At 44.1% G+C, this 25,354-nt stretch overlaps 1 protein-coding gene across 1 annotated transcript in view; it reads left to right on the top strand.

Annotated features, from left to right (window-relative positions):
- Igfbp7 (insulin like growth factor binding protein 7) overlaps positions 1–25,354 on the top strand; it is a 58,751-nt gene that overhangs the window by 17,726 nt on the left and 15,671 nt on the right. The window lies entirely within an intron of this gene.

Raw genomic sequence — 25,354 nt, 5'->3', positions numbered from 1 at the left:
AGGCAGATGGATATCTGTGAGTTCGAGACTAGCCTCGTCTACAAGAGCTAGGTCCAGGACAGCCTCGAAAGCCACAGAGAAACCATGTCTTGAAAGCCCCCCCCCAAGGCAAAAAAATAAGAATTAGAAGAACTCAAAATTGAAGTGAATAGCTAATAATTAGAAATAAAAGACATATTTCTGAAATAGAAGCAAAGTCAAAAGAAACACAAGAGCAAGTAATAGCCACTTTAAAACAGCAGGGCAGGTGAACTGAGGAGGTGGTGCAAAGGGTAAGAGCCCTTGCTGTGCAAGCATAAAGACCCGAGTTTGAATCCCCAGCATATATGTAAAAAAGAAGAAGAAGAAGAAGAAGAAGAAGAAGAAGAAGAAGAAGAAGAAGAAGAAGAAGAAGAAGAAGCAGCAGCCAGGCCTGGCCACATATGCCGGTAACACTGGCATTGGAGAGACAAGCAGATGGCAAGAGCTCACTGGCTCACAGTGAGACAAGCAGTGGCAAGAGCTCACAGTCATCCAAAATGGTGAGCCTTGGACTCAATGAGATACCCTGTCTCCAGGGAATAAGGGAGAGAACTACAGGGGACAACTAACACCCTCTTCTTGTCTCTGTAGGTTCACCACACACACATACACACACACACACACAGAGAGAGAGAGAGAGAGAGAGAGAGAGAGAGAGAGAGAGAAAGAGAGAGAGAGAGAATTTAAATCTAAGAAAATTAGCAAAACCTATCAACAGTGCAGAAAAGAAGAGCAGCTACAGACGGCCAGTAAAACACGTGAAGACCTCACACACAATCCCCACATGCAATTAAAAGAAGAACAATCGCCAGTAGTGCTGCCCCTTTGGCTTGACCTAGATTTACAGAACTCCCCTCACTGCTGGGAAATGTGTGAGAAAATCGCATTCTCATAAATATTGCCAAGGCTGTGCATTGGCCAAGTTATCTAGGAATACCTGCTGAAATTAAGTGTTTCCGTGCCCTCGGACCCAGCAGTCTCAGAACTGGGAACCCATTGTACAGAAGAAACATGAGCATCAGGATGTACATAAAGAAGTGTGTATGGACTCATAGTTAACATGCAGAAGAAAAAACATCCGGGCTTCTCTTAAGCAAATCCATGCTGTGGAACACTGTGCAGTTTCAGAAAACAATGAAGTCCATCTGTTGGTATTGATCTGCAGAGATAAGCTTTGATACATCGACTTTTCAGTGAATAGGGGAGACCTGCAGGGTAATATGTCTGACTTTTTTCTTTTTTCATTTTAAAAAGGAAATGAAGAAATATATACAATGAATATGGGTTACTCAGGGCAGGTTTATAGTGGGATTAAAGAAGACCATTACTGTCTCATGCCTGTGTATTGTTTGAATTGTTATCCTAAGCATGTACTCTTGTGCTTTTTTTTTTTAATGCCAGTGAAAACATTTGAAAAGAATACTGTTTCCCTCGGGTAGTGTAAATGCTGCTGTAAATTTAAAGGAATTTGCTCTAGCTTTTAAAAATGTGTATTCGTATGATGTGTTGTGGGGGGCACCAATGCACACATGTGTGCAAGGCAGGGGACAACCTTGTGGAGTCAGTTCTCACCTTCTACCTTTATGTGAGTTCCGGGGATCAAACTCAGGCTGCTAGGCTTGCGTGACAAGCGCCTCTACTTGCTGAGCCATGTTGACAGCTTTCTGCCTTCTTTTAATTAGCAAAAATGTAATTGAAATCGGAGTTGGACTCATACATGTAGATCAGATGAGAGGGTTCACACATGGCATCTTTTCTGGATGTACGCAGAGCTCTCCCCGATCTCAGTCTGGGACCTATGGCTGTGAAAAGGGAAGTTATAAAGACTCTTTGGAACTTGGAAGGCTGACTCTCTTACTGTAACTGAGTCCTTGAGCTGCTGTGTGCCCCTATTTCCTTCCATTATGTGTGTAGAAACAAAGAATCAGAGAGGATTCAAGGCCCCAAAGGGACTTCTTCAATCACAACTCCATCCTCCCTCATTTAACTGTTTAAAAACAGAGGGAGGGTACCCTGAGTTCAAACCACAACAGCACAAAGAAAAAAAAAAAAAGCCAAGGGCCAACAGAATATGGTGGGAACTGGAGCCAAGTCCCACTTAGCCTGCCTGTCAACAGTGTCCTCCCTGACACTTGGCTCTGCCTCTGCCTGACACACTCCACTACTGGCTCAGTTGGCTTGGCATACATTGCCTTTTACCTGTGCATCCAAAGCTTGTTGGGTGCCAATTACTTACATAAGATCCCAAGTATGATCTAATTTATCAATGTCAATGGACCAGGAAGGGAAAATTATTTGATTACAACCCAGAGTAGAAGCATTTCTGAGCCAGAATAAAAACTCTGCACGATCCTTTGTTTTGCATTGGAGAGCTTTGCATTGCATTCTCTCTCTTTCTGGGTGGAGGATTCTAGTCTTGTTTTAGAGATCAGGGTTCTGAAGCCAGTGTGATGGCTCAGCTGGTAAAGTTGCCCACTACCAAGCCTGGCAACCTGAGTATGAGCTCCAAGACCCTCAAGGTGGGAGAAGAGAACCAACTCCTGCAAGTCTTCCTCTGACTTCCACATATATGCTGTGCCACACATGTACCCATGCACATATATACATGCACACATACTTAACACACCATAGATTCATAAACATGTGAAAATAGACCATGGTCCCATAGTATCTAGAACTATTATGGTTTGGATATGAAGTGTACACGTGGGCTCATGTGTTTGAGCACTTTGTTCCTAATGGGTGGCACCGTTTTGGGTGGCTGTGAGATCTTTAGGATAGGAGGCAAGGCCAGAAGGACATAACTGGGAAAAGATTTTTCAAGTTATAACCTGTCATCCTTCCAACCCAAACGCTCTTGTTTTCTGAACTGCCGAAGTGGCAAGAAGTGGTGTTCCAAACTCTCATTGCTGTGGAGGAGTCTCTCCTGCTGCCACGCCTTCCTGGCCATGAGCCCAAGAACGTCCTTCCTTCTGCCCTTAAGTTGTGTCTGTCAAGCTTTTGCCACAATAGTGAAAAAAGTCACCAATATCTCAGGTCAGAGGATTTCTTCCACATATATTCAAAACTGAAACCTTTGCCACCACCGGGAATCCCGAGGTCTGACTGCAGCTCCTGCTTGCATTTAGGTTCAGTGAGAGTCCCTGGGTGGTAGTTAATGCTTCCATCCCCAAATGGTTTTTGCTCAGGATCCATGCATCGCTGTTCTGATTGGAGGGTCACACCACACACGAAGAAGTATGTGGCTAATAAAGAATGTGACTTTAGAGACTGCAAGTCCAGACAGCTTCTGATAAACATCTAAACAAAGGTCAGGAATGTTTTCTTTTGTGGGGGGTAAAATATGTGGTCTATGGTGTGGAGTGGGAAGAGTGGAGCAGGATAGTTTCTAACATCAGTTTCTTCTCTCCATGATTTCTAAGCATTTCCGCAGCTGTTGTGTTTAATGCTCCACCCCCACCCCAACCCCAGGCTTTAGGCCATTGCTCGGTACAAGGCATAAGAGAAGAGACACATGGGCGATTCCAAAGTGATGACCAGGCAAGTTTCACCTTGACAACATCGGAGGAAGTTTTCCACCCTGTAGCCAAGAACATTCTAGAAAGTATCCACCCAAGGTCCCACTTTAAAATTCCCAAGTTAGGATCCCTACTTCCTGTACTGACAAAGGGGGGAAGCTCCATAGAGGAAGCCGGTGTTGACTCCCGGGAGAGAAACAGTGAGGTGGACCATATGGCATCCCTTGGCATTCTTAACCTACCCGGGAGATTCCAGAAGCACCAAACAAGGTCAGGACGAGGGGCTGAAGAATAGGGAGTTAACACTGGCGTCCCCTGACTGGGAGGGAATGCAGTAACTCTGTAGTGAAAGGCACATTCATGACAGTGCCTTTCTACTCCTGTCTTTCAGCATGTGCCTTCCCATGCTTCCCAGCCCCATGTGTGTTGCAGGGAAAGGGGTGTGGGTAAGACTGGAGCTGTCCCTGGCCAGTTATAAATAGAACATGAAAAGAAAAGTCACAGAGGAAGCTCCCTCTAAACGGACAGGCAGGGGTGGGGCTGGAGATAAGTTTTGCTATAAACTTTAGAACAGTGGCTTCAGCCATGGCCCACTTCCCAGGGCACACAGGGCTAGAGCAGGTAGAATGCTGGAGACAGTGACAGTGGAGAAGTGATTTCATCTCCTCCCCCATTCTCAAATCCCCACCCTCATCTTATATATTGTATTACTCAGTCCTCCATCACCACAGCAAACACCCATCAAGCTCAAAAGCAGAAAACGCCATTGTCACTCATACTTTGGGAGGTTTCTGTCCCTGATTTGGGACCTATGATGAGGCATTGTGGCAGGGAATGTGAAGTAGAGAAAAGCTGCTCACCTAATGACTAGAATGCCAGGACAGACAGACAGACAGACAGACAGACAGACAGACAGACAGACACACACACACACACAGAACTGGAACAATAGATGGTTCAGTGGTTAGCTCATAGCCACCTGTGACTCAAATTCAGAGGGGAACACTGATACTCTTTTCTGCTGCAAGGGTTCCTGCATCTATATGGTGAAAATGAACTCACACAAGTACTCACACATATAAAAATAAATAGTATTTTTTTAGTTGGGTGGTGGTGGTGCACGCCTTTGATCCTAGTACTCCATAAGCAGAGGTAGGCAGATCTCTGTAAATTCAAGGTCAGCCTGGTCTACAAAGTGAGTTCCAGGACAGCCAGGGCTATTACACAGAGAAACCCTGTCTCAAAAAAAAAATCTTTTTCAGAAAAAGAATAGGTGAAAACAAAGGAGTTTGGGTTTCATTACCCCCTTAACAGACACACACCCAGTAACCCAAAGGCCTCCAGTTAAGCTCTACCTTTTAAGGTTGCCACAGCTCCAACAGCAGTGTGAGCTGGGACCACACATTTAACATGTGGGCTTTGAGTGGACCCTCAGTATCTAACTGTAGCAGCATCTCCCACTCTTGCCAATTAAATAGAGTATGTTTTGAAGACGTGGTCATCAGGAACACATCCCTGGGGATCTGGTGCTTCTCCCATTGTACAGAGGAGAAGCTGATTGGATGGTTCTTTCATTCTTATAGTTGGGAATTAGCCCAGATGCCCACCGAGGCTTTGGTCAGCTCTGATGGGATGGAAGGCCATGTCAAAGAGCCATGACCCATATAACTATGGGAATCATGGTAAGACGCAAGTCCTAGAGTCAACGCTATTCTGGTATCCTGGCCCTAGTGCTGAAGCTCTGTGATTCTGACCGTTCCTTAACCAGGTGGAATCTCAGGGTCCTGTCTGTAAATACACCTTATTAGGTGCTTGTGTGAATCAGCACAGACATTGTATGCAAGGGCATGGGCTTTGCCTGGCATATTGTAAGTTTATTAAATGTCAGTAGGGGCAGTATTATTTGTGGCAGTGGTCATTTTTACTATTCACAGTTACTGCTAATGAGAAAAATAGAATGAAGGTCACAGAAAAGGCACTATCAGAGGTCAGTAGCAGGGACTCTGCTGGACAGAAGTCACCTGGAAAGATACTACATAGGACTGAGCCTGCTACCTGTCTTCCCCGTTAACTCTGTTTTGGCTTTGTTTTCATGTTTCCTTAGAAGAGAAATTGGGAAAGTTGCCTCTCTTTGCATGTATTTTCTGTTGAGCTGCCGAAGGCTGGGGGTTCCATACAGAATTCATCTGCAGCCTGTCCCCAGTGCTTGCACTGGCCTTACAGTGCCAGGGTGCTTATTCTGTCAATTATTGGAGCTTTTGAAGTGTGCCTGCCCTGAAGAACCTCTGCTAAGGAGGGCTGTGTTAATGTGTAACGCAGCGATAAGCAAAGCACTGCTCTCGTTATTGCCTCCCCCCCCCCATGTCTGTTCAGTTGGAAAGCTGAAAATGGTTCTATTTGCATCTCATCAAGCTATGTTGAAAGGCAGGGGAGAGAGAAAGGGTTTTTGCTAATGAAGAACACGGGATGTTTTAGCAACACAAACCACAATGAATAACCTGCAATTTGTTTTACTTTTTTCTTTTTAAAGAAATCACTAAACAGTGTAACCCTGCATAGAGAGGTGATGGCGTTTAACAAGCAGCAAAGGGGAGCTGGAGAGCTAACTGTGTGTTGCTTCTGTAGACAGAAGGCAAACACTACACTTTGAAAGGCCTCAAGGTCAGTTTTGGGTTTTTTTCCCACCTAGATGGAAAGCCTTAACCAGCAGCAATGGAAACCCACATCCAGGATGCACTTGCAAACATGAGCATCTGCAGTAGAAGGCGTTGATTGAGTTGGTCCACAAACATCTGTGACCCCCAGGGCCCAGAGCCAGCCCTGCCTGTGGGGTAGTTCCCAGGTCAGCAGGAGTAGATGGCAGAACTGGTCTTTTGAACAGTGTGACTGGAACTTTCCATTGCTGGAGGAAACTCCCAGCTATCAGCCAAGTGCATTTCTGAAATGCCTGTCTGTGTCAGAGGCCCTGCTGGCTGTGGGTTAGCCAGCATTCCCTCAACAAGGTCAGTGTTAAAAAACAAAGCTCACAGGAAAATGGGAGGGAGGGAGGGAGGGAGGGAGGGAGGGAGGGAGGGAGGGAGGGAGGGAGGGAGGGAGGGAGGAAGGAAGGAAGAAAGAAAGGAAGGAAGGAAGGAAGAAGGAAAAGAAGGAAGAACCTTGAGTGCAGAACACGTATTTATATCACTGGCTCCTCAGAGGTGCCTTGTGAAAAGTAAGGAGGAGATATCAGGCTGAAGTTCTTAGAAGTCAGAATTGGATGAAGTTTGTTGAAGACTGAGGGAAAGAGATGGAGCTGTACCACTTTTCCATCAGCTACAAGCAGTCTATTTTCATGTTAAAGTGTAGAGTCAGAGTTTGTGATTGTCTAAGGAATGTTATGACATAGTGGTTAGGAGCCTGGGTTCCAGGACCCCATTGCTTAGTTTTGGTTATTGTCACCATTGTTAAGACAGAGTTTCGTAAGTCCCAGGCTGGCTTTGAACTCACTGTGTAGCCATGGGTAATGCTGAAGTTCCGGTCCCCCTGCCTTTACCTGAGTGCTGGGACTTGAGAGCTGTGTCACCATGCCTTGCAACACAGCAGTTGTTCTACTCTGTATTACTGCATTTAGACCTCTGTTACTGAGGTCTAAAGCTTCTAAGAGAATTCACCTTTAAGCTATCTCCAAGTGTTTGCATTGGGCCTTGTGGTCCAGAGTCAGTGTTAGGTTGGTTCCCTGGCTTTTTAACATGCGCTTACCTTGAAGAACCTGGGCCAAGAGAGAGGGCTGAGAGAGAGGGCTATTTGAATATGTTCTGTGGCTGCATAAGGCATATTTAATCATGATTGTGTCTTATTTTGCTTCGTTTCTTCTGCTTAAATCTAGAATGACAAAGTTAGAAAATCATTTTAATCCTGTTGACATTAAATAAATCATTTTCCAATACTAGTGAAAAAGCAATCTTAAACTATTAAACAATAGCTCCTCTTTGGTGTCAACTCATCTTGGATTGGATTTTTCTTGAAACTGTTGTCAGGGAGGTTCCATGGTTAAATAATGAAGGAGGAGTGACAGCTAAGAGCCAAGAAGAGAACGTTCAAAGCTCTTTCAGAGTAGTCCAATCTTTGAAGCATTGATACTATTCATATTTCAGGTCAGAAGCTGTCTTGGTTACTTTTCTATTGTTGTTATAAAGCACCATGACCAAGGCAACTAATAAGAAAGTGTTTAATTTGAGCTCACTGTTAAGAGTCCATGACCATCATGGTGGGGAGCATAAAGGCAGGCAGGCTGAGAGTTCACAGCTGGATTTACAAGCACAAAGCAGAGAGAGCTAACTAGGCGTGGCATGAGCTTTTGAAACCTCAAAGCCTGCCTGCAACAAGGCCCCATCTCCTAATCCTGAGAAACATTCCACCCACTGAGGACCAAGCATTCAAACATATGAACCTATGGGGGCTATTCTCATTCAAACCACCTCAGAAACCCTCACTATATTGGTTTGAATAAAGAGATCTGTGGTATACTAAAGGGTTATGTTTCCCCAAAATTCATATGCTCAAGCCCTCTTTTTTGATGGTGTTTGTAGGTAAAGATTTGGGAGACAATTAATTCATAGGAGTAGAGCCTTTAGGGATGGAATCAATACCTTGTCAAGCTGGATGAGGCTACAGTAGGAAGATGGCTATCCACAAAAGAAGTGAAACTCTCACCAGCGCCCATCCATTCCTGAACAATGAACTTGTACCTCCAAGCCTTCAGAACGCTGAGAAATCTCTTGTGTGTAAACCACCCAGTTGATGGTATAGCCGCCCAGGCTCACTAAGGCAGGACCCTGGCACAAGATTTTCATATAATATTCCTAAATTGTCACATAGGACTTCTGGACATGGAATCCCATCTGTGTGAGAGCAATCCCATCTGAAGCTGATGTACATAACAGATGCATTACAGACACAGGTGAATGGGAAGAGCAATAGTTAAAGTCAGTTGTGGACATCAGGGGCTCCTTCATCACCACCACGTTACTGTAGCTCATGTGCACCCACTATATCAGATGTGAAAATCACTTGAACTTTATTTTTCCATTCATCAATTATTCTTTAGCTTCCTTAGCTACCACATTGACCTCTTCTCTCCTTTAGAGGCATTTGGTTGTTGTTGGGCTTTTTTTTTTCCTCTTTCCTTTTTAAAATATATTTGCTTCACTGAAGCTTAGTGCTCTTTTTAAGGTTTTATGGTTACCTTGCAGAAATCTCATTAGAAAAGCACTTTAACATATTACTTGGCAACCAGGCATCTGACAGTGTTCTAGCTCATTAGTCTGGAAACCTCCCTAAGCTTGGAGGAGCAGACATTCCTCTGCGGATGGGGAAGCTTTGATCAGTCCTGCAGGGTTCAGGATTTATTTCAAAGCCATTTGGGGGGTTATCGTAAGCCTCGCAAAATAAAAATAACACTGATTGAGAAAACAACTGAACTCTGGGCACTGTGATTCTGTTGTATCTTCTGCATCCTTTGAAGACAGGCTCATGTTAGCATACAGCCTCCTATGCCAGGCAGGAGGGTGGTTGAAGTAGCCTTGTACCAGATCACGGCCCATGTTCTATGATCCTAATGAGGATGGACTCTTCAAAGCCATACCCGTCTCACTGTGGATAAACCACTGTGGATTCAAGTCTTAACCATGGGCCTTTAGTTTTCGACTTCGAATTTGCAAACTCTCAAATTCCTTCAAAGCCGTGGTGCACAGAGAAGGTTCTGAATAGAAGGATTGCTTATTTTTAAAGGAAGATGTCTGGAAGCAAAGCACCAAGCTTTGAAACGTGCTTAGTCAAGCGTCCGGTCAGCATGGTGTTCCCCACGGAACATTGTTTCTTGTCACATTCCAACCAGATTTAACATCTGTCATCCAAAATATGACTCCGCCCTGAGGATGCCTACACTTGAAGTAGATAATGCTCTATCTATTGTTTTAATAGACACGATACCAACTAAGTAGAATTTAGATTTTTGAAGTATGATCGTATTTGAGTGCTGGTAAGTGGGTTTCATTTGTTATCCACCCCCACACCTTGAAACATGTGTTGTTGTTGTTGTTTCTTTTGGTTGAAAGATTTAAAAAAGAAATACGCCACTGGAAAGTTCAAAGAGCTCACAGCCTGGAGTGTACAACACACCTACAATCCCAGTACTTGTGAGGCTGAAACAAGCAGGCCTTGAATTCAAAGAGAGTCTGGCTTGCCTAGTTTCTCATTTTCTGAATAAGAGCGGTGGTATATATGTGTTTGTTTGAATGGTATACAAAGGACAGAAGCGGGGTGGGGGAGCAAGAATGACTTTAGTTCCTGGCGATGGGCTGGCAAGAGAACTTGAGTGTTATGTGCTGGGGAAAGGAACAGACCTAGAGTATGGGACACTTGCTGGGATGAGAAATAGAGCCCAAGTTTACTTTTCCACACTTTCAGAGCGAGCAGAAGAAAAGATAAAAGCCGGTGTGACCTAGTCTGCTTTCTGTTACTAATGGCACATTACTACCAACTGGTAAGCTATAAAGAAAACAGATCTGTTTTCACTCGTGGTTCTGACCCAAGGTCAGGGGACCACATTTAACGATGACCTTCTTGCTGGCCAAGTCCCAAAGTGGCACTAGCATCACATGGAGAGAGATGTGAGCCACCAGAGAGCTAGCCAGACTGGCTTTTACAGCTGACCCACTCAAAATAACCTATTAACCCACTAATCCATAGGGCGTAAACGGGCCAGTCCACTCATGAGAGCAAAAGTCAAATGGCTTCAGAAAGGTCCCTTGTCTTCTCATTTAGTAACTCAAAATGGGGGTTAAATTTCAACATTATTAACATGGTTGCATTTTGGAGAGAACAGTCTATATTTAAATGAAGCAGAGGAAAGAGTAATAAACCAGTTTGGCTCTGGGTTAGAGGGACAGCATACAAAGAGGCAAACAGGACAATAAAAAGAAGAAAAAGCTGTCCCACACTAACCTTCACAAACAAAGTTTTGAAAATCATTGTGGCTCTCTGATACCTACTGTAGAGTGACTAAAGCCAACCATTCTACAGAGTTGAGCTTGGGGATTGTGGGCCAAGGACATAGTGGCTCAGCATGTGGGTGTGAGAACTTCCATCCACACAGTGACCACCCAGGGAAAAAATAGAGAGTCCAGTTTTCCTTGAGTGTGGCATGGCAGGGACAGTGTTGGAAGGCCAGGGTTGCTTAATCTACACCTAGGTGATCAAGCACAGTTGCATTAGCACAGATTGTGTAAGCAAGCTTGACAGATCTGGCCTGCTCTCCTTGCACATATAGGATGCTCCTGATGGATGAACAGGTCTCCATGACAACAAGGAATAAAGTGTTGGGTCAGAATCAGCTCTCCAAAGGCTGCATCAGAAAGAGTGTTCTTTTTAAATACCAAGGTAGTATTGTGCACTCCCCAAATATGCCAAAGAAATGTTTCGAAGACAGTGCTTTCAGTTGAACCTAGAGGAATGGCTGTCACTTTGGGCCAAAAAGTTCTCTTGCTGTACCTTAAACTGATGCTCACTCTTCCTCCAGCCAGATGTAGACTTTGCACCAACACATGCACATGGGCCCTTGGGACTTTATTAATCTGGAATGCCATATGTGTTCAGAGCAGAAGACCTATCAAGCATTGTACAATGAGCCAGTGTGGGAGAATCCATCTTCAGTGAATGGCCCCTTTGGTAGCTTTCTTGAAATGGAAGTGTAGTGTCTTCTACACTGATTCACAAGAATAATGACATTTATCTTTCAAGATTAATCTTCAACCCCGCCTGCTGGGGATTTCGCTCAAGGACTTCATGCACTCTAGGCAGGCATTTTAGCAATTATCCTGCACCCCCAGCCACAGTCGGCCGTAACCAGATGGAAAAGTACCCTGGCAGTTCCTTGAGTCCAGTGCTCATCACCCTTTCCCCCAGTTGGTAAGCTGGCTTGGGAATTCTAAACAGAAAACAGAGGTTTTCTAGCTTAAGCTCTTGGTTTTATAGTTTCCATGTTTGACTTGAAAATCATTCTGTCTCAAGCATTCACTGAGAATGTTCCAGCACTGAAAGTGTGACCTGGGGCACCCATCTCATTTAGAAAGAGGAAAATGTAGAGGAGTGATTTGGAACAGACTTCCCTTACGAATTAATATTTTTTAATGATTTGAACTTAGTTCTGCCCCCAAAGAGATTTGCTAAATGTGCTTTCTTCTATTTGTTAGCCATAATGGACACGCACAGATAAACAGACTCTATTCCGATAATAGACAATCTGACTTTTTTAATCTTTTTATGTTTTTTGGTTAGGTGGCAGGGGAGGAGGCAGTGATGGAAAACATGTCATTAAATGTGGTTTAAGTACTTTTTTGTTTCAGTTAGGCCAGCCTCTTTATGAAACCTCTGTGTGTCTCTCTCTTTTTCTGTATATTACATATACTTGCATATATATCTACGCATACACATATAGATACACGTGCACATACACATACATATTTACATATACATATACATGTAAAGGGTGTAATTGCTATCCACCTTAACCAGCCTTAAAACAGGGTCTCTCACCAAACCCGGAACTCCGTCATTGACTAAGCTGTCTGACTAGTGAACCCCCAGGATTGTTTTTTCTCCACTTCCCCAGCGTTGGGGTTACAGGCTCACACCCAACTTTTTGTGGGGATACTGAGAATCTTCAAACTCAAGTCCTCACATTTGTACAGTAGGCACTTTTTCACTGAGCCAGCATTCTCCCCAGAACTATTCCCTTGACAAGGCATTACACAAAGAGTCCAGTCAGCATCTTGAGAGAGCACATGCCATACCATACTGTTTTAAACTTTGCCTAAAATCCCTGTAGAGAAGCTCCTGTGAACTGGTGTCAAAGCACTCCTGCTAAGGGTCATCCTGGTGTATTTTGTTGTGATGGATAGAAAACAGCCTAGAAATAGAGAAACCTTGGCACAGATGCCTGTCATTACACATGGGGATTGGAAAACCAATGTCACAGATGCTCAGGGTCCTTGTACAAAAATGGAGGTATTAATACACACCTGTGCTTTACATCATCTATTGTTTACTTACCTATCATGCTCTAAATTGTGCAAATAATTAATATACTGTATGGTTTTGGAAACTGATCCAAAACCAACAAGTGTAAGCCAGGTGAAGTGGTGTGTACCTGCAATCCCAGCATCCCACACTCAGACTCAAGTCCAAGTTCAAGGACACCTGGTCTACACTATCTAGTTCCAGGCTAGCCAAAGCTATATAGAAAGACCTTGTCTCAAACAAAAACAAAACAAATCTGTATATACTCAGACATGCTACAGCATAACAGATTAATCTCACTGTTCCTTAAAGTATAAATACAAGACTAACAAGACAAAAATACCCCATTGCATTTCTATGGGCTATTTAAAGTTATGGATGCTTATGGTAAAGGCTTATGCTTTGCAGATCCTGGGCAGTGTGTTTCAGGTCTTTTTAATATAATGAGTGACATAACCTCGAGCATTGTGGGATTGAAAGTACAAATGTTAAAAAATCCTTGAAACATGTATTATTATCAGTGCACACACCTCCTTGGAGCCAGATCATAATGGTCCCAAACTGCTAACTGCCCATCTGTGAGGACCGTGTGTTAATGTGTGATGTGGATACTCAGCTTCTGTGTTGCTCTTGGTTTTATGGTACCCCTTGGGGAGAAGGACTTTATGATCAAAAACAAAAAGCCCCCATTCTCTCTAAAGAGATTGCAGTTATTAAGGGAGCTCTCCAGCTGTGGTAGGGAAAGTTTAGAGATGTATTCCTTATTTACTACTACATAATAAATTAGTTCAAAATTTAGAAGCCTAAAACAACAATAAATGGTCATTATCTCAGACTTTTCCTCTCTGTGGGCCTAAACTTTGGAATAGCTCAGCCTCACGGTTCTGACGATAGCTGTCAAGTGAAACAGTCAAAATGTCAGCCAGGGACCTAGAAAAATGGCTGAGTGGGTGCAGTGCCTGCCACCAAACCTGAGTCCAGGCCCGATGGGCCCACGTAAAATTCCACATGGCAGCCAGCATCTGTAAACCCAGAGCCAGGAGGCTAGGGGAGAGACAAGCAGATTCCTAAAGCTCATTGGTCAGTCAGGCTAACCTTTTGGGAAGTTGTAAGTTCAGTGGAAGACTCTGCCTCACGATGCAATGGAATGCCATCAAGAAAGATACCTAGTGTCATTCTTTGGCATCCACACACATGTGTATGCTCTCTTGCATTCATATATATTTGTACCTTCACATGTACATGCCCATACTTACACACGCATACACACACATGGGGGTGGGGGTAGATTTCAGCCAGGATTCCAGTCTGTTGGGACTTATTGGCATGGCATTGTCATGAGTACTTAATTTGTTGTCAAATGGAGTTCTCATTTGTTATGCCTAAGCATAGTTACAGGCCGACAGCCTTCTCCTCCCAGAACTTGTGACCCCAAATAATGCAAAAAAGGAAGTTGCAGGAACATTTAGGACCTCGTCTCCGAAGTCATACATCATCACTCCCACACATTCTGTTCAAATGAGTCACTAGGATAAGTCCCCACATTCAATGGGAACAGAAATAGATTCTACCTACACAGGGAGTCCTACACAGGATGGAAACCCAACATGGCAGAAGGGATGAATGGGACTTGGATCAGATGCCATAGAGGCCCTGAGGAAGAAAGAGTTTGCCAAGTATTAACACAAACAGCCAGGGTAACAACTGTCTTTCTAATACTGGGAGTCATTAGCCAAGACTCTAGAGCAGAGAGAGAAATCAAGAAGGGATTTGCCATGGGCCCTTCTGAGTATTTACACCAAAAAAAAAAAAAAAATCAAAACAAATATATCAGAAAAATGTGAGCAGTCTTATATTCATCATATGTTTATTACAATAGCCAAATTGTGGAATCAATCTTGGTTTCCATCAGCAGATGAATGGATTTGAGAGAGAGAGAGAGAGAGAGAGAGAGAGAGAGAGAGAGAGAGAGAGAGAGAGAGAGAGATGGTATATATGCACAATAGAATAGTACTCAGGCTTTAAAGGGAAGGAAAATTTATATTTTTAACAACATGTGTAGAATTTGAGACCACTATGGTGAGTGAAATAAGTCAGGCACAGAAAAATATAGCGTGTTCTCAGTTCCATGTGAGATCCAAAACAATCAAAAGCAAAGAGTCAGAGTAAAAAGAATAGTGGGGCTAGTGGGATGCTGTAGAATGGGATGATGGTGGTTCAGGGGCACAGATGCTCAATTAAACAGCAGTGGTTTATTTTGGTAAATTGTGCAACATAGTGGAAATAGTAAATAGTGTATCATATACTTCACCATTCACCACTAAATTTCAAATGTCACACACACACACACACACACACACACACACACACACACACGCACTATGATAAGAATTTGAGGTGTTAGGAATATTCATAGACTTGGCTTTGTTTTATTCATAAATTATAATATCACATTTATCCCACAAGTACATACAACTATAATTTGTCAAGCCCCAGTTAAAGCATGCACACACAGGAAGGAAGGAAATCATTGAAAGATATGTCAGAGATTTCCTACAGCCAGAGAGTGGCCAGAGGAGAGTGATATTCAGGAGTGGCCCTGAGCTGGGAATAGGAGCAGAGGCTCTAGAAGTAACCTTCCTCAGGCAGATCTTTGTTTGCAATTTCTGATCCCTCTTTTCCATTGGAAATACTACCAATGCTTTGGGGAGCTGGCTCAGAACCCAGATGTACAACTCCGTCATGGGGAGGAGGCTGACATCTGGATGGACCCGCCAAGTAGAAAATGCTTGCCTGATGGCACTCCAGTACTCTACTATTAAGAGGGAACCTCCCCCCACCCCACCCCCACTGTGGAGTTGATCCAGGGATGGTGTGATGATTACTCCTGATGGGCAACTTCATTGGATTAAAAAACACCTGGGAGATTAATAAAGCACACCTGTAGCCCTGTCTGTGTGAGTGTTTCCAGAGACAGATTTTGAGAGCTGTGTTAATCTGTTGACAGAGTTCTAATGCAATGGCATTACTAGGAGGTGGTGAAAATAAATGGGGCCTTTTAGAGGAAGTAGCTTAATGAGATGGTATCTATCGTCTCCTGGACACTTCCTTTATGTCCTTTTCGCCACTTGCCATTTAACCAAGAAGTCTCCATCATGTAATGCTATGGTCATGGTAATCTGCCTGCATCCTTGAGGCCAAGCAACTACTGGCTGTACAATGGGCCAAAATAAATTCATCCTCCCTTAAGTTGTCCTCGACAGTATTTTGGTCTCAGGGATGTGGAAGATAACCATGTTGTCTCTAGAGCCCCTTTCCCAAGTCAAACTCTTGTTTGCTTCCTCAAATGCCCTGCTAACCTCCATTGACTGACTTTGTCTTACTGGGTGAGCCTATTTGTCTTACTGGGTCAGCCATGACCTTGAACTCATCACTTTTGTTCCAGCTATCTTGCCAGAGAACACAGGAAGATAGATTTTATTAGTATGTGTTTTGGAAAGATTTTTTCCCCTTTGGTTTTTTTTGGTTGGTTGGTTGGTTGGTTGGTTGATGATTGGCTGGTTGGTTGGTTGGTGATTGGTTGGTCGGTCGGTTGGTTGGTTGATTGGTTGGTTAGTTTTTTGTTTTTGTTTGTCTGTTTTATCTCAGACTTATATGGGTAAGCCAGCACCTGGGAATGTGACTGTGACAAACCTGGAAGTGTGGGCTGAGGTCACTTGGGGAGTTCTACCCAGGACTGTTTGTGATGTTCCCAGATTCCAGAGCAGGCTGCACTTTTCCAACCCAAAACCCAGGAGAATTGGGGGAATCGCTTGCCCAGACCCAAAGTTGTCTTATTTGTCCATGTTTCATTCATGCAAACTGAAACTATTCCCAAGATGAATCTGCCAGCTGACCATCTGCCTAGGAACACAGCTGGGATGCTTCATGGTATTCCTCAGAATGTGTCTGCACTGGAAGTTCTGTGCTCTCTAGATGGCAGCCCCTGAGTGAAGACAGATAAAGTTCCTGCAGTGCTATTAATCAAAACTAGGAGACCAGTTTATATAGCCCATCAGCTCCTCTTCAGTATTGTCTGTGGATGAGCTCAGGCAAATGTGTCAGTCCTGGCCCTCATCTGCAAAATGAAGGTTTGAACAGCATTGGATTGAGGGCTCCTCCATGTCTATAAAATTCATTGACTTCATGGTAGTTTCTTTCTCAGATTTATTTATCTCATGATATTGGGTGTTTCACTTAAATGTATGTCTGGGCACCATGTGTGTCCCTGTTGCTGGTGAGGTCAGAAGAGGTCATCAGATCCCCTGAAACTGGAGTAAAGGATGGTTGCAAGCCACCATGTGTCAAACCCGGGTCTTCTGCAAGAACAAGTGCTCTTAACTGCTGATCTATCTCTCCAGCCCTGACTTCATAGCAATTTAAGAACGTGAAAGTAAAGCTTAGTGTGTGGTTGAGTGAGTGATAGAGAGTTCTCCTTGCAGGCATGCAGCCCTGGGTTCAGTCTCCAGCCCTGTTAAAAAAACAAACAGCGGGCATGGTAGCACAAGCCTCCAAGCACTTGGGAGGCAGAGGCAGGTGGATTTTTGAGGCCAGCTGGTCTACAGAGTGAGTTCCAGGACAGCCAGGACTACACAAAGAAACCCTGTCTCAAAAGGCCAAAACAAGCAAACAAAAATGAAAATATGATTCTCCACTAGTGGAGAATCTCTGCTTTCTCTCGTCACCCACCTGACCTATTTATTTAGAAAAAATGTCCCCTACGTTACAGCACCCATGACTCTTCTTCGGTGTTGAGAGCATGTAAATGGGTGGGCTTCACTTAAAACTTGTACAATTTGCCTTTCTAATCACATCCCCTGCATCCAGTGACCTCCAATATTTAAATCTTATATATTGACTAAGAAAGGAGCATTAAGCTATAGAGCAAGTCTTTAGCTTTTGTCTTCAAAGTTGTATTTTTTAACTTTTAAAATGAAAATTGCTGCTTTTCTAAAAACACATTTTTAACAGATGACCTATGTTAGTATAAGCATAAAAACACAGATTCAGCAACTCTAGCCATTACAGTTCTCCTTTGGAACTGACTGAGGAGCCCAGGTAGGGCAAGCCCAAACATTCACGTATTGTACCTACAAACAGCTGAGCACCAGTTCCTAAGTAGGTCAGGATTAATCAAAATCTCTGCACTTGCACCTTTCCCAAATGTTAAGCATACCCGTGTAGACCCTGTAGAATAGCATGGTGGCAGCTAGCTGGTTTTATGTAATCTGGAGCCCTACAAGGTCATTTTTTAATAACTATCAGCAAGGAAAGCCCACTTCTTGGAAGGACTCCTGAACTCTTACTGTTTAAACCTTCGTATGAAAGTACTAAGCTGGGTGTACATTCTGGTAGAGACTTCATTCCTCTACCAGCAAAGGCTCAGTGCTTTGCTGATCATTCCCTCCATTCCAGGCACTGAGATCAATAAGAAACTAGAGACAATAAATTGCCTGCCTCTTTCCAGCACTGAGCCTCCACTCTAGCGTGTTAGGCAGACTATGCAAAGGCTTGCATATAGATGACTACTGCATGGAGGAAGAGGGCCTCATTCTGAACAAGGTTGATATAGAAAGCAAAGAAGGAGGAGTAGAGGAAGATAAGGATTTTAATGTCAAACAAAAATCAAGGTGAAACTTAAAGGATAGTAGAAATTAACCTAGGAAAAGGGTGGAGAATAGGAAAAGGACTGGTATGTGCAAAATCCAAGGGCCAGCAAGAGCAAGACACATTTGAGAAAGCACAGGAAGTTCATTGTGACTAGAGTTCAGAGTTCAGGAGGGGAGTGATAAGAACAAAGGCCAGGAGGGTCCTCAGAACCAGATCTGACTTGTTCTGAGCTTTGTAGTCTAGTAAATAGTTTAATAGAATGGGCCCTGTTCTTTTCTAGTCATAAAGGTGACGATGTATACCTGGCATATGCATAATTCAAAGGGAGAGCATTGTCACTAACAGGAGAATCAATGGGACCCACCAAAGCGGGTTTACTGAGTCGAGTGTTAACACTGACTTCAACCAGGCTGGCCTTGAACTCCTCCTGCTTCTACCTCCCAAGTGCTGGGATTCAAGGCATGTGCCACCACCTTCTGGCTTTTAGAAGGTAATTTCTAGGCAAATACCATCTCCTCAGTGATTTGCAAGACAAAACAAAAGGCATAATTGCAAATACTGACATTTAGGTTAAACATTATTTTAAAACATTTAAATTTCATTTTAAAAGAGCTGGAAAGATCTGGGTTCCCTGGATTGATGTACTCTAAGTGGTGAGCAGAAAGTGAGCCATTTAGTGGGGGTTAACAGCTTACCCAGCATGAGGCTTGGGGAAGTTGATTCTCATCTAGTTGAAATTTAGAGTCCAAACTTCTTACCCTGGCCCAGTCTGCTAGCACCTGTGAAATCATTTCAGGCCAAAGGGCAGATGATTGTCACCCTGGTATGATCTAGTAATTTTAGACATTCTCTGAGACATTAATATATTTGCTTTTGTTTTCCTTTCCATCTTGATAACTTGCAGACATAACTTATCTCCTTGACTGAACACTGAAACTCTGCCATCTAGCCTAGCCACTAGTCCTCAGCATTCCATTTCCTTACTCAAACACTTCAGCCATCCAACAAAACCAAACTAGGCTGGACATCTTGGCTGTACTTACAAGTACCACGTGGCATGGAGAAGATTCTTGTTAGACCTCAGAAAATCTAGTTTATTTGCCATCTCCATGACCACACAGAAGACACCTGACTCACTGAAACTCATCTATAGAAAGAGCTTACTCAGCCCATAAGATTGTTGTGGGAATCAAAATAAAATAGATGTATAATTCATATGGGGTGTAAAACCCAATGCCAGTATAAAATATTATAATTACCAACATTTTTGAGCATTCTGTCCATTGCCTGGAGTTTCCTTGTCTGTCTTCACCCACTATCTTCAAATTTTTAAAGTTATTTATTATTAGTGTTAAAGGAAGCACATATGTTTTCAAAGCTCTTTTCCCTTTGCATAAATCTGGTTCTGACCTACTTAATTAGGACATTTTTATTTGTTTAGTTTTTACTTCTTTTGAGTCCAGGTTGGCCACCAATTCATGGCTTTCCTGCTTTAGCCTCCCAGGATGCTGTGATTACAAGCATGGACCACCACACACAGCCAAATATTTTCACATCTTTTATAGAGCTAGCTACAGCCTGTCCGTATTATGTTTATACACTTGTCTGTCCACACCCAGGTTATAACCCTGGGTAGAAGCCCAGCGCCTTCATCTTCCATGTCACCCAGCACAACATGGCAGACCTAAATGAATTCCTTCGCTTCATGCCTGTTTGCCTGCCTAAGACCATGTGAATTCCTTTACTTCATGTATGTGTTTGCTTGCCTAAGAGCATAAGAAATTTGGTTTATTTGGTGTGCTAGCCAGACTTAACATTTGCTGTGATGTACACCTGGGAAGCACAATTTAAAGGAGGATAGACTTGTCTGGGCTCATGATTTCAGTCTTTGGCTGTCTGGTTCCGTGCTTCTAGGCTATGATAAGGCAACACATCATGCAGAAAAGCATGATGGAGAGGATCTATTTACCATATGGTGGCCAGGACACACCCTTTGTTATCCTTCTCAGATGCTCTTCTAGTTTCCCTAATAGGATTTAGCATTTATTCTCTCGTGTTCTACAGGAATAAGCCAGGGACAAAACATGTTTCAAAGCTACATCACCCTCAACCATGCCCCATTCTCTAAAATCTCCATCTTCTCCCAACATAGCACACCACTGAGAGACCACACCTTCAAACATGAACCTGTGGGGGTGCTTCATCCCCAAACCATAGCACATGGTGTCCTCTCAGCTGTTATATCATTTCCCACAGGCGGTTTCCTTCCTTCCTTCCTCCCTTCATCCCTCTCTCTCCCCTCTCTTCCTCCCTCCTCCCTGTGTTTCTTTGTCTCTCTGTGTCTCTCTGTCTTTCTGTCTTTCTCTGACTCAGTGTGTGTGTGTGTGTGTGTGTGTGTGTGTGTGTGTGTGTGTGTGTGTGTCCATGTCTCTGTCTGTCTCTCTGTGTCTCTGTGTGTCTGTGTGTCTGTCTGCTTCTATCTCTCTCTAAGGTTTACTCTGTAACCCTGGCTGGTCTGGAACTTGCTACTTAGACGAAGCTGTCCTTGAATTCCAAGATCCACCTACAGGTGAAGCCTGTAACCAAGAAGATCTTCATTGTCTTTGTACCCCCAGATTTCTAAAAGGATAACATATCTTATTGAAGAGATTTCCTGAGAATGTGTCCAAGAGAAGTGAAGCTACAACTTCAAGAGTTTGGAGAGCATTTAAATCCTTTCTGTTTATAGCAGAGTTTCTCCTTATCTGTGTCTGGTGGTGCAAATCTGTAATCCTACCCACTCTCTGGAGGCTGAGGCAGGAGGATTGCAGGTTCAGATCCAGCCTGGGCTACAGAATGAATTCAAGACACTCAGAAAAAAAACTGTCTTCTAGTTATGACAGAACACATAGTGAGATCACAGTGGCACACAAAGCAAGCTCATAGCAGCCCCATGTAAACCCATGATCCACACAAGAAGAGTTAACAAAAGAAGAGAAGCAAGATTTCCTGTTCCAAGTGAAGTCTTGGGAACAGCAGTAGAAAATACAGAGCATGGAAGAAGAAATGCCAAATCCTACTAGGAAACTGGGAGAAACTCTGAGAACACTTCAGCAAAGAATAGAAAACAAAGGATATGACTTGGGGGCGAATAGCTGAGAGCTTATGGGTTTGTAGACATCACAGAACACCACAGAAAATAACCGGAGGGCACAGGCTGGGAAGGAAAACCACCAAGAACAGGGAGAGCTCAGTTGTGCATGGCTGATTCATGTCTGGGATTGTCTGCCAAGCAGTTGTAACCATGGAATTTCTAGCTGAGAAGGAAGCTGAGGCCTGATGGATAAAGCATCAGCCAGAGCAGTGGCCAAATGCCAGCCTAGCAGTGAGTGCAAACCACTGTGCCTCACCCAGGTCAGATCCCTCTTAGTACCACACTTTGGTCCTGTCAAAGCCAGAAGGTATCCTAACAGGCCACCTGACAAAGAAGGAGAAAAGCCAGAAGGGAGAATCACATAAGGAGCACCCACAGGCTCTCAAGGGAGAAGCCCCATCTGTATACATAGAATCTAGAGCAGCAATCAGGAGGGCAGGAATGGGGCAGGGTGGGGTAGCCTGAGAACCAGTGGTTCTAACTCACAAAAATGAAAAGTGGCCAACAAAGAGATCTGCTAAGATTCAGAAAGATCAGTGAGCTCACTGCTTCTAGCAAGGAGCGACAGTGAGATGCCATCCACTGTGCCTGGAGAGGTTAAATTGACCAGCCACAAAGGGCCTTGGGGTTGTCATCCGGTTTCCATACCCTTACCCAGAGCCAGCTCACTGGGCTGTCCCCATTCACCTTCAACACTTGTACTCCCCAAGTTACACTGTGCTCTCACTCCCAGCAGTAGCCAGGGCCATTCTTTCTCCTACTCGGTCCTTCCCTCCTCCCCTCCATCATGCCTCCCATCTTCCTCTCTGACTACTTCCTGCCTTATAGCACTCAATTAAAGCCTTCCAGGGCCAGACTCCATATGAGAACCGGGCGTGTAGCCCAGCCATACATGTTTTCCAGGTACTCGTAAGAGAGTCCAGTGTGCAACTGAATTAGCAACCACAGTTAAGACCCTGTGAGCCCATGCTTATGGCTGAAACTTCTCCAATGGGCCCTTCTGGAGGCTTAACAAACTCTGGTAACAGATTCTACTTCGCAGTCAAATTCTGAGGGCTGTTTCTAGAGCTGTTAGCCTGTTAACTTAGAAACCCACAGGGGTCCCTAGAGTATGGAGCTCCCTCATGGCTGTTCCAGTCCTCAGAAAGCCAAGGAACTTCATCCTCTACTGAAGACCCGTTGATCTCAGTTCCATGGGATTCCTATAACATCTTTCCAAATGTTGTGCCCCTAGGTTGAACAGTCCACCCCTGCTGGTGTTGAAAGCCATTGGGGAGGCCCATATATCTTTCTCCCAAGGAGGAGGGATCAAGAACATTTATTTGTAACCAGTCTGAGGCCCTTATAGGTCAGTGCAGAGCCTGTGGGTGCAGACACAGCTCTGAAATGGACAAGCCTAAGGATCAGACAGTCATCTCAGTCACAGTGGGATCAGGAAGTCCCACTAGGTGCCAGAGGATTCCAGGATACCTAAGGATGGGGTGGGGGAGGGTGGGATGCCATAGACTCATGATTGTGGAGTTCTGGCAGTTCACTGTCTACAATTCTAGAAATCCAAGAATCCGGATAGACTGCCTGACTTGGCTGTCAGTACCCTCCTGTGAAACTTCCCCTAAGCGCTTCTGTGCTTGCAGAATAGGAAAAAATGATCGTGTATCTTAACACCTTGGGTTTATGGTCAGTCATAGTCTAGACAGGCCAGGCCTATGAGTTCCAAAGTTCTGTTAACAGGAGTAAGAAGCATCCAGGTAACTAGGGAGTTCCCCCTCAGAAAGGCACCCTCTGTAAAGTCAGCTCTTCCATCTGCTTCAACCAGGTAAAACCCAGCCTAACTGAACGTGTTTGGACATTAGTCAGTCATGTGTTAAGACTGGTAGTTAAGGTCTCCAGTTTGATGGGTCTGTGCTGAATACATTAGCTCACCACTTGGCAAGGTTGCAGCACAGGCCTGTTGGGGCTCATCTGCCCTACCAGAGACAGCTGTACCCCACTCACCTGAATATGCCTTGTTTGGCTTAATGCAAGGGCCCTCCAAGGAGGACCCTAGAGCTAATGTGACACAGTCATCGATGGGGGTCAGCTTGGACCCTCCTTGAACATTCTACAGTAGGCTGAGGGGACAAACTCTGAATTCAAACACTTTGTTAGTACTCCACCTTTTTTTGTAGTAGAGCCATACAAGAAAAAAGAATAGGAAAATGCTACCAAACATGGTCTGTTCATGAGCAGCAAATCGCAAGAAGCAATTTTCTGTTCACATCCCATGGTGAGTGCAAACCTTGGGAAATGATCTGGAGCAATTATAAGATGCACAGTCGACTTGTAGAAAGACATCTGTGTGTCTAGCATTGAGAAAAAATAGGATGTACTACGCTTGAAGGAGATCTCAATGTCAAACATTGGAGCCAAAATGGGGTGTCTCACTAACTCAGAAGCCATCAGAAAGAAGCCAGCCAGGAAATGTAATTCCCAGGTATTACCACACTGGGGTTTGTTGTGTTGGATCATGTGGGCTCAAAAAGGACTAGCCCTTTGATGTAAGGCTGAGCATCACCTTTCATTTCTCCATCTGTTGGGCCCAGTGAGCTTCAGCAAGCTGATGGAATTCCCTGTGGAGAGGGAGAGGGGAGACTGTCTTTCTCTAGGAAGGAACCCACATGGCCTTCCCAGGCTAAAATTGGAAACTGGGTGGTGGTTGCACTGTCAGCGCTGCTCAGCGCTCTGAATTCTCTAGCCCTTCCCCATCTTCTCTGCCAGGTGATGTCTCAAATTCACAAATTGTAAATGTTCTGAGCTGAAATCCAATAGATATTGGCCGGGGGTAGGAGGGAGTGATGAGGGGTTTCCCTGTGGGCAGATTACAGCGATAACGGTGTAGGAAACTATTATGAAGAAACTCAGTTATTTTGCATGGTTACTAAAAAACATCTGTTTTGAAGACACTAAAGAAACCCAGACCCATCCCGTTCCAGTCCTGTGCCTTCCTCAAACTGACACTGCTTGAGTTCTGAGAACCATGACCTCCTATAGCCTTTTATGCCTCCAGCTTTTAATGTTTTCCCATGTCCCCACTACCCAGTTACTAGGCCAAGTTCTGCTGAGTAAATAAATACTCATCTTCCTTGGTCCCCAGAGTGTCACAATCCTGCAAAGACCTCCATAATCATCTCTTGAAGTGCCACTTGAGTCCTTGAGTTGTGCCCACTCCTCATGGAAGAGAAAGGAAGAACTGTTGATGCCAAAATCATGAAGTTAATACTAATACATATAGAGGGCTTATTCCACGTACTCCTAGCATTTTGTTTCTGGTCTAAATGTGATGATCCACCCCCAGTAGATGATTTCTAGGAAAAATAAAGAAGCACGCTAGGCACTTTCCCCACCAGTGTTTTGGCAGGGGCCCATCACTCTAAAGTGTTGGTGCTTTACTTACACTGCAGTGTTAACGACGAGTACTAGCTGCAGTTTAACAATATGAATTTCCCTTAAACTGAAACCCTGATTAAACATGGCCTGTGCTACTTAAGATGTAGGACTGTATCCTCCCCCTTGATGACCTCAGCTGACCCCTGAGACTGTGTGTTGGAATCCCATACCAGCCTCTGGAAGTTCCCAAAATGGCTTGCCTTGGCAGATGGCTCTGCTCTTTAATTAGCTGTACAGTGGCTGCTTCCCCTTGCTTAATATCAGGAAGCTTCTACTGGCTTCACCCCCTTCCCCTTCTTGGCCATAGTGCCTTCCTACTATTCTTCTCCCATTTTGAACTTTTGTTTCATCTTTTCCCCTTGGGTGAGTTATGGGAATCTCATCTCGGTCTAAGGACTTCTGCCAAGTTGTCCGAACTCCTCCATGTATGGAGTGTTAAATCTTCCTTAAGCTCCACTTTCCCCTTATTTGGTATGAATGTCCATACCCTGTGAGCTATTCTAGGGCCCAGCATCTTTAAGAGTTAAGGTGAGTATGGCTTGCAAACTAC

The sequence above is a fragment of the Cricetulus griseus genome, assembly GCF_003668045.3.
Source record: "Cricetulus griseus strain 17A/GY chromosome 1 unlocalized genomic scaffold, alternate assembly CriGri-PICRH-1.0 chr1_1, whole genome shotgun sequence".
NCBI classification, from domain to species: Eukaryota; Metazoa; Chordata; class Mammalia; order Rodentia; family Cricetidae; genus Cricetulus; species Cricetulus griseus.
The sequence above is the reverse complement of the archived record's forward strand: the minus strand, read 5'-3'. Positions and strand labels throughout refer to the sequence as shown.